The sequence below is a fragment of the Dasypus novemcinctus genome, chromosome 12 (assembly GCF_030445035.2).
Source record: "Dasypus novemcinctus isolate mDasNov1 chromosome 12, mDasNov1.1.hap2, whole genome shotgun sequence".
Classification (NCBI taxonomy): domain Eukaryota; kingdom Metazoa; phylum Chordata; class Mammalia; order Cingulata; family Dasypodidae; genus Dasypus; species Dasypus novemcinctus.
This window is the reverse complement of record NC_080684.1, coordinates 23,684,801-23,693,968: the sequence shown is the minus strand read 5'-3', so window position 1 is coordinate 23,693,968 and position 9,168 is coordinate 23,684,801.

The window sequence follows — 9,168 nt, the reverse complement described above, 5'->3', positions numbered from 1 at the left end:
CTGCGCAGGGAGAAAGAAGAAGAAGGGTGCTGCCCCACAGGCATCGTGTGGCGCCATCCGGGAGGAGGGGCGACCGCGGAAGCATGGCTGCCGAGAAGGGGAGACCCGAGGGCACTCTGCGCCCATGCCGAGCTCCCTTCAGGGGTGGCGGTGAGTCCGACCAGCCACCCTATTATGGGGGCATCGGAATTAGGCCTACCGCGGCTGCTCCCCCGCCAGGCCAGCAAACCACACTTCAGCCCGAGGGGTGACCGCAATGGAATATTATGAAGTGCTAGGAAGAAATGAAGTTATGAAGCATATGGCAACATGAATGAACCTGGAGTATGTTGGATGAAGCAAGTCAGACACAAAAGGAAAAATACTGTATGATTGTGCTATTATAAACTAAATATATTGTGTCAACTCTTGGTGTTAATAATTAGAACATAGGTTACCAGAAAATAGAAGGAGGGTAGAGAATGGAAAGCTTAGGCTTAATCTGGGCAGAATTGGTTAAAAGGGTTTTTTTTTTGTAAATTTCCAGAAATGAATAGAAATGGTTAAAACATATTGTGGTATGTGTCACTAGCAGTATTATTGTATGGGTATAACAGTGGTTGAAAGGGAAAGTCTAAGATCATGTATACTACTATAAAGAAGGCTCAAAACTGTAACAGGTGATTGTATAAGATGGTAAAACCTCATGTAAAACAGAAATATGGGTGATATGCTTATAAAAGACTATTTTTTGCAAAATATAAATACATATATACTAGAAAGAAGGATAAAGAATAGCAGCTAAGTATGCCAGGGAAGCATAGAGAGACTGACAGTTGCTGAGTTTAGGTTTCTTGTTTGTTTTTGTTTATTTTTATTATTGGAATAATGAAATTGCTCTAAGAATGTTGTGATGAATGTACAAATATGTGATTCTATTGAAAACCATTGATTATGCAATTTGGAATGATTTATGCTTTTTAAAAATGTATCAATAAAATTGATTTGTTAAGAAAAAAATGAGGACAAGTTTGAAATATTCACAGATAAACAGAAACTGAGAGAATTTTTAACCAAGAGACTGGCTTTGTAGGAAATAGCAAAGGAAATGCTACACCTGAAAAGAAGAGACAGGAGAGAGACAGTTGGAAGGGAGTTTAGAAATGAAGATTATATAGTAAAAGTATCTAAAGCTGTAAAAAAAAGTGATGAAAAAATATGACAGATAAAACTCAAATGTCAAAATGTGTAAAATAAGAACTGCCTTTACAGTAATAACATTGAATGTTAATGACTTAAACTCCCAATCAAAAGACACCAACTGACAGAATGGATAAGAAGATATGAGCCATCTATATACTGTTTACAAGAAACTCACCTTAGACTCAAGGATACCAATACAATGAAAGTGAAAGGCTGGTAAAAGGTATTCCATGCATGCAGTGACCAAAAAACAAACAAAAAAAGGCTGGAGTAGCTATACTTTTATCAGACAAAATAGACTTTTAAAGGAATATTATTATTAGAGACAAGGGAGGGCATTGTACATTAATAAAAGGGGAAATAAACCAGGAAGAGGTAGCCATCATAAGTTTATATGAACATAACAAGAATGCCCCAAGATACATGAGGTACACATGGTCAAAACTGAATGAAGAAATAGATATCTACACAATAATAATTGGAGACTTCAATACATGACTCTCAGCAATGGATAGAATATCTAGGCAAAGGATCAGTAAAGAAACAGCTTGAATAATATGATAAATGGACTAAACCTAATAGACATATATAGAGTACTTCACCCCACATAAGAAGGAGAGACATTCTTCTCTGGTGCTCATGAATCTTTCTCCAGGATATACCATATCTTGGGTCACAAAGCTTATCTCAACAAATTCAACAAGATTGAAATTATATAAATCACTTTCTCTGATCATGGTACAAAGCTGATCTCAATAAATTCAACAAGATCAAAATTATACAAAGCACTTTCTGTGATCATAATGGAATTAAGTTGGAAATCACCAAGAGGTGGAAAAGGGAAATTTCACAAACCTATGGAGATCAAACAACACAGTCTTAAATAATCACTGGATCAAAAATGAAATTGTGAGAGAAATTAATAAATATCTCAAGAAGAATGAAAATGACAACACAACATAGAAACTATGGGATGCAGCAAATGTAGTGTTAAGAGGGACTTAATTAAAAAAGAAGAGTAAACTAAAATCAATGACCTAACCTCACAACTAGATGAACTAGAAAAGGGAGAACAAATTAGTCTCAACACAACACAACAAATGAGGCATGAAATAACAAGATCCCAGCAGAAATAAATGAAATTAAGAACAACAACATGAAAGAATTAATGAAAACAAAACTGGTTCTTCGAGAAGATAACAAAATTGACAACCCTTAGCTAGCCTGACAAACAAAAAGAGAGAGAAGATGCAAATAAATGAAATAAAAAATGAAAAAGGGGCTTTAATACTGACCTCACAGAAATAAAAAAGATCATAAAAAGACACCATGAACAACTTTATGCCAAAAATTAGACAATGTGGATGAAATAGAAAAACTCCTAGGAACAGAATAACAACCTCTACTGACCCTAGAAGAAATAGAGGACCTCAACAAACTAACCACAAGTAAAGAAATTGAAACAATTATCAGACAATTCCCCAAAATGAACAGCTCAAGACCAGATGTTTTCACAGGTGAGTTCTACGAGGCATATGAAGAAAAGGTAATACCAACCACTCTAGCATTTCCAAAAAATTGAACAAGAAGGAACGCTACCAAACTCATCTATGAAACCAATATCACACTAATATTAAAGCCAGGCAAAGATTTTACAAAAAAGAAAAGAAAAGTGCAGACTCATTTCCCTAATGAATGTGGATGCAAAAATCCTCAACAAAATACTTACTAATCAACTCCAACAGCACATTAAAAGAATTATTCATCTTAATCAAGTGGGTTTTACACCAGGTATGCAAGGATAGTTTAACACAAGAAAATCAATCAATGTAATACACCACATTAATAAATCAAAGAAGAAAAAGCACATGATTCTATCAATTGACACAGAAAAGGCATTTGACAAAATACAGCATCCTTTCTTGAAAAAAAAAAAACTGCAAAATATAGGAATTGAAGGAAATTGTCTTGACATGTTAAAGGCTATACATGAAAAACCCACAGCTGATATTGTACTCAACAGTGAAAAACTGAAAGTTTTACCATTGAGATCAGGAAAAAGAAAAGAATGCCCACTGCCACCACTGTTGTTTGATGCAGCACTAGAGGTTACAGCTAGAGCAATCAAGCAGGCAAAAGAATGAAAGGCATCCAAATAGGAAAGGAAGAAGTAAAACTTTCACTATTCACAGATGATATGACCCTATACCTAGAAAGTCCTGAAAAATCTACAATGAAGCTACAAGAGCTAATAATCCATTTCATTGCGTATAAAGATGCAAGATCAATAAGCAAAAATCAGTTATGTTTCTATACACTAGTAATGTTCACTTTGAGAAGGAAGATAGGAAAAAAATTCCATTTACAATAGCAACTAAAAGAATCAAATCTTTTGGAGTAAACTTAAACAAGGATGTAAAGTAATTGTATTCAGAAATCTGCAATGCATTGCTAAAAGAAACTTTTAAAAAACCTAAATAATTGGAAGAACATTCCATGCTCATGGATTGGAAGACTAAATATCATTAAGATGTCAATTCTACCCAAATTGATATGCAGATTCAATGCAATCCAGAAAAAAATTCAACCAGCATTTTTTAAACAATGGAAAACACAATTATCAAATTTATTTGAAAGGGTAAGGGACCCCAAATAGCCAGAAACATCTTAAAAAGTTGGAGGACTCTTACTTCTGGACTTTAAATCATATTAGCAAACAACAACCATAAAAATAGCATGTTACTGGCATGAAGATTGACACATAGACCAATGAAACCAAACTGATGGTTTAGAAACAGACCCTCACATCCATGGTCAAGCGATTTTTTCTTTTAAAGATTTATTTATTTTTATCCATCCTCCAGAAATCGAGAAATGACTCCCATCCAGAAATAATTCCCTCATCTGTCAGCTCATTGTCTGCTCACTGTGTTGCTCACTGTGTCTACTCATCTTCTCTAGAGGCACCAGGAATCAAACCCACGACCTCCCACATGAGAGGAGCGTGATAAACTGACTGAGCCAAATCTGCTTCCTGCTGACTGAGTCTTCTGCTGGCTGTGGCATCTACTGGCTTTGGCATTTGCAGGCTGCGGTGGTTGTGGCATCTGCCCACTGTGGTATCTGCTCACTGTAGCTCATGTCAGCATCTGCTCATTGCAGTAGTTGCGGTGTTTGCTGGTTGCAGCATCTTCTGGTTAAGGCGTCTGTTCTTTGCAGCAGTTGTGACATCTGTTAGTTGCAGCATCTCCTCATTTTTTTAAGAGGCACTGGAAAATGGAGCCAGGACCTTCCACGTGGGAGGCAGTCATCCAACTATTTGAGCAACTCCCCCTGGTCAAGTGATTTTTGACAAGCCTGTCAAACCCACCCAGATGGGGCAGAACAGTCTATTCAACATATGGTGCTGGATGAACTGTATATCCATAGCCAAAAGAAAGAAAAAGGACCACTGTCTCATACCTTATACAAAAATCAACACAAAATGGACCAAGGACCTAAAGACAAAAACTAAAACCATAAAAATCCTGGGAGAAAATGTAGGAAAACACCTTCATTGCCTGGTGGTAGGTCATGCATTCTTAAGCCTTACTCCAAAAGCATGAGCAATGAGAAAACATGGATAAATGGGACCTCCTCAGACTTAAGCATTATTTTAAAAATAGAAAACAATAACTGCTTAAGAGGATTTGGAGAAATAGCAACACTCCTTCACTGTTGGTGGGATTGTAAAATGGTACAGACTTTATGGAAGAGAGTTTGACTGTTCCTCAGGAAGTTAAATATAGAACTGCCATATGATCCAGCAATTCCACTATAAGGAGTATATCCAGAACTGAAAACTGTGACACAGGTAGAACTCTACACACCAATGTTTATAGCAGTGTTATTCACAATTGTCTAAAAAATGGAAACATGCCAAGTGTTCATCAACAAATGAATGGATAAACAAAATATGGTATATACATATGATGGAACACAATGCTGCAATAAGAAGAAATGAAATTGGGACACACATAATAACATGATGAATCTTGAAGACATTATGCTAAGTGAAATAAGCCAGACACAAAAGGACAGATATTACATGTTCTCACATGTATGAACAAAATACACAGAATAAATACATGTAGTTAAAACCTATAATATAAATTATTAGCAGAGGGAGAGCTGTGAAGGAAGACTGAGGCATGTAACACTTTACACTAAGTAGTAGCTGGTTTATAAGTGGGATTGAGGCTGAAAAGGGTAGTCTAGGGAAATAAATGTCAATGGAAAAAAGTCAGCGTAATCTACAGATTGAATAAGAGTAATCCCGGAGGTGGATGAGAATTGTGGTTACTAGTACAAATGCAAGAATGTCCTTCTGTGCACTAGAACAAATGTACATCACAGTTGCAGGGTGGTGGGAGTATAGAAAAGCATGGGAAAAATACAATTAATGTAACCTATGGATACAGTTAACAACAATTCTGTAATATTCTTGTACCAATGCCAACAATGCACTGTATCAATAATAGAGGGGGAAGGGAAAATTTGCTAAATGTACATTATAGAACATAGTTAGTGGTAATGGTCTGATGATATTATCTTGTAATCTGTAGCAAATGTTCCACAGGTGGGTGTGGTATGTTGATGAAGGGTTGTTGTATAGGAATTCTACATATTTGCATGTTTGTGTGGTAAGTTCATAATCTCTTTAATAAAAAATATTTTAAAAAATAAACTGATGAAAAGGAATTCATCAAAATTGAGAATATATTTCTGTTATAAGGACAGTATTCATAGATAAGAAAACACTCCACAAAAAGGGAAAATATTTGTGAATCACATGCCTGACAAAAGATTTGTATAAAGACTCATTAATAAGGTAAATCAAAACTGAATCATAAAATAGGCAATAACTTAAACAGACACTTCACCAAGGAGGATGCATGACAAAGCACACCAAAAGGTCTTCATCTACATTCGCTGGCAAGTATATGCAAAGTAAAATCACAAGGTATACCACTACATACCTACTAAGACCCTAGAGATTTTGGCATGAATATTCAAAGCATCTTTATTTATAATTACCTGCCAAATTAAAATGACAAAATACCAATTGGTAATAAATAATGTTGTAAACAAGCTTTGGAATTTATCTCAGTAATAAAAGGAATGAACATAAATGCAGGGAAAAACATGAATAAATCTCAAAAGCGTATGCTAAGTGAAACAAGCCAGATGAAAATAAGTACATTTACATAAAAATTCAGATAAAGCAAACTAAACTATAGTGACAGAAAAGAGATCCCTGCTTAACTGAATGACAAAATTTGAGATGGGCAGAAAGGAGAGATCAAAAACAGCACAAGCAAATTCTTGTGGATCATTGATATGTACTTTGTCCTGATTGGTGTGATATTTCTATTTTATACACATATGTCAAAATTAATCAAAATGTGGGATTTACATATGTGCAGTTAACTGTATATACCAATAAAACTTCAAAATATAAAAACAAAAAGTCAAAAAATTTTATAAATCTGAATGCATAAAACCATCAACCATGTGCAAAAAAAAACAGGCACAGATATTTTTAAGGACTATAATCTTAAAACACATATCAAGTACAATTTTAAGAAAAGTATGAATAAAATTAAAAGTAAAAATAATGTACTCTAATGACAATTACAGTGGCAATTTTAAAAAAATAATTAACCTTATGGCTGTTTTATAACAAAGTATAATATTTCTAAAATTAAGTTAACATTTTAATCTATAAATTGCACTTTAAAAATTATTCTCCCACATATGGAAAACATTACTATGACGATTCTTTTTTTTCAATATATTTTTTTATTTTTGTCTTTATTTTTTTAATGTTACATTCAAAGAATATGAGGTCCCCACATACCCCCCAATCCCTCACCCCACTCCTCCCATAACAACAACCTCCTCCATCATCATGGGACATTCATTGCACTCAGTGAATACATCTTTGAGCACTGCTGCACCACATGGTCAATGGTCCACATTATAGTTTACACTCTCCCCCAGTCCACCCAGTGGGCCATGGGAGGACATACAATGTCCAGTAATTGTCCCTGTAGTACCACCCAAGACAACTCCAAGTCCTGATAATGTCCCCACATCACATCTCTTCTTCCCACTGCCTACCCTCGGCAGCTGCCATAGCCACTTTGTCCACATCACTGCTACATTTACTTCCATTACTATAATAGTTCATGAATAGAATATCAGTAAGTCCACTCTAATCCATACTCTATTCCTCCATTCTGTGGACCCTGGGATGGTTATGTCCATTCTACCTCTATATCGAGAGGGTGCTTAGTTTCCACTTGGATGATGGATACAATTTTCCTGCTCACAGTTGTAGGCACTCTTGGCTCCCTGGTGTGGTGGTTGACCTTCATCTCCCTGTTAGCTGAGTGGGGTAAGTCCAATAAACCAGAGGGTAGGAGTTGCAAGTCTGTTGAGGCTCAGGGCCTGGCTATCACATGGACAGTCCAGAGATTAAGGTCCCCTGGGTATACACTAAACCCCAGCACCAACCACAGGTCTGGGAAAAGTAACAGGAGAGGCTTGTGAACAAAGATCACATCTGAGTCCAACTCCATCTCACTTAGGAACACAAACTCTAAAGTAGGGCCAACTGACATGGCACTGAACTCCATCTGCCATGACCATAGAACCTGTGGGTCTCTGTAGCCCTCAGAAGAACCAATACCTGGGGTTGTATCTACTTTTGCTGTCTCTTGGACTCTGCTGAGGTGTGCATAAGGGCGACCCCTCTGATGACCTCCCGGTTCATTTTTGGAGACTCAGCCATATAAACTCATTTGTCCTTTCCATTTCCCCTTTTTAATCAAGGTCAAAAAGCATTTTTAATCCTGGTACTATATGTAGACTGAGATATTCTGCTGGTCTGAGTTGACCCTTTTATTCAAGGTCGTTTTCTAGTTACATCATCAGCTGGTACTTGGTAGTAATCCCTCAGCACCAGGGAGGCTCATGCCTGGGAGTATGATGATTCTTATGATAGAATGAAAACTGTGCAAACTAGAAGACTATTATAAATTGAATTTAAACATTGGTAAAATAAATACAAACAACTTCATACAATCAACTTAATACTCTTAAAAAAAAGATTAGAAATTTATGTGATAAATTAAGATGTGTTTAAAGATATAAAAGCATGTTTTCCCCCATCCTATTATAGCATATGGTTGCAAATTTTTATTCAAATTATAATGGGTATATTTAGAGAAGGAAAATCTAGAAGGATAAGGTCTTCAATGTAAGCAGTAGCCTCACATAATCATATAAACTTTCTCTGCTTATCTGAGTAAAAATGTCCAATGATAGTAAAATATTCATATACCAAACTAAAGGACTATATTCATAAAATAAAGGATTTGATCTCATAAATGCCTTACTAGAAAGTTTTAAAAATAAGAGTGATGTTACTAAGTAATAGAATTGCCCTACTAACTTGTGTCTGATACTGAGGCATCATCACCTGTCTCCAGGGACACAGTCCCTACTGAAGCCTGTGTTCTTTGTGGGTTTTGTTTTTTTTTTTTTTTGCCAAATTTCATTATTCAAAAAATTCGTTAATGACTCTTGAATATATGTCACCAAGGAAGGTTATATTTACTCAATGACATATTCATCGTATTTAAAAATTCATACTCCAAATGGTAAAACACTTCACTCTGTCCTTGACCTTTAGAATATCATCTCTTCCACCTGTGAAGAATTCTTTACATTCCAGGCTTTAGAGTAATTTATTTTCCTTTCAATGATGGAGAGAGTAAGAAAATATTGGGGGCTTATAATTGCACTAAGCTTATTATCAGGGAGTCTGTCAGATTTATTGAAGATCATATTCTCAGGAAGTTGTATGCATTTCCACACATGCCAGCAATGGTGAAGCTATAAATGTACTTACCAAATATAACTTCAACATTATGTTTTTAA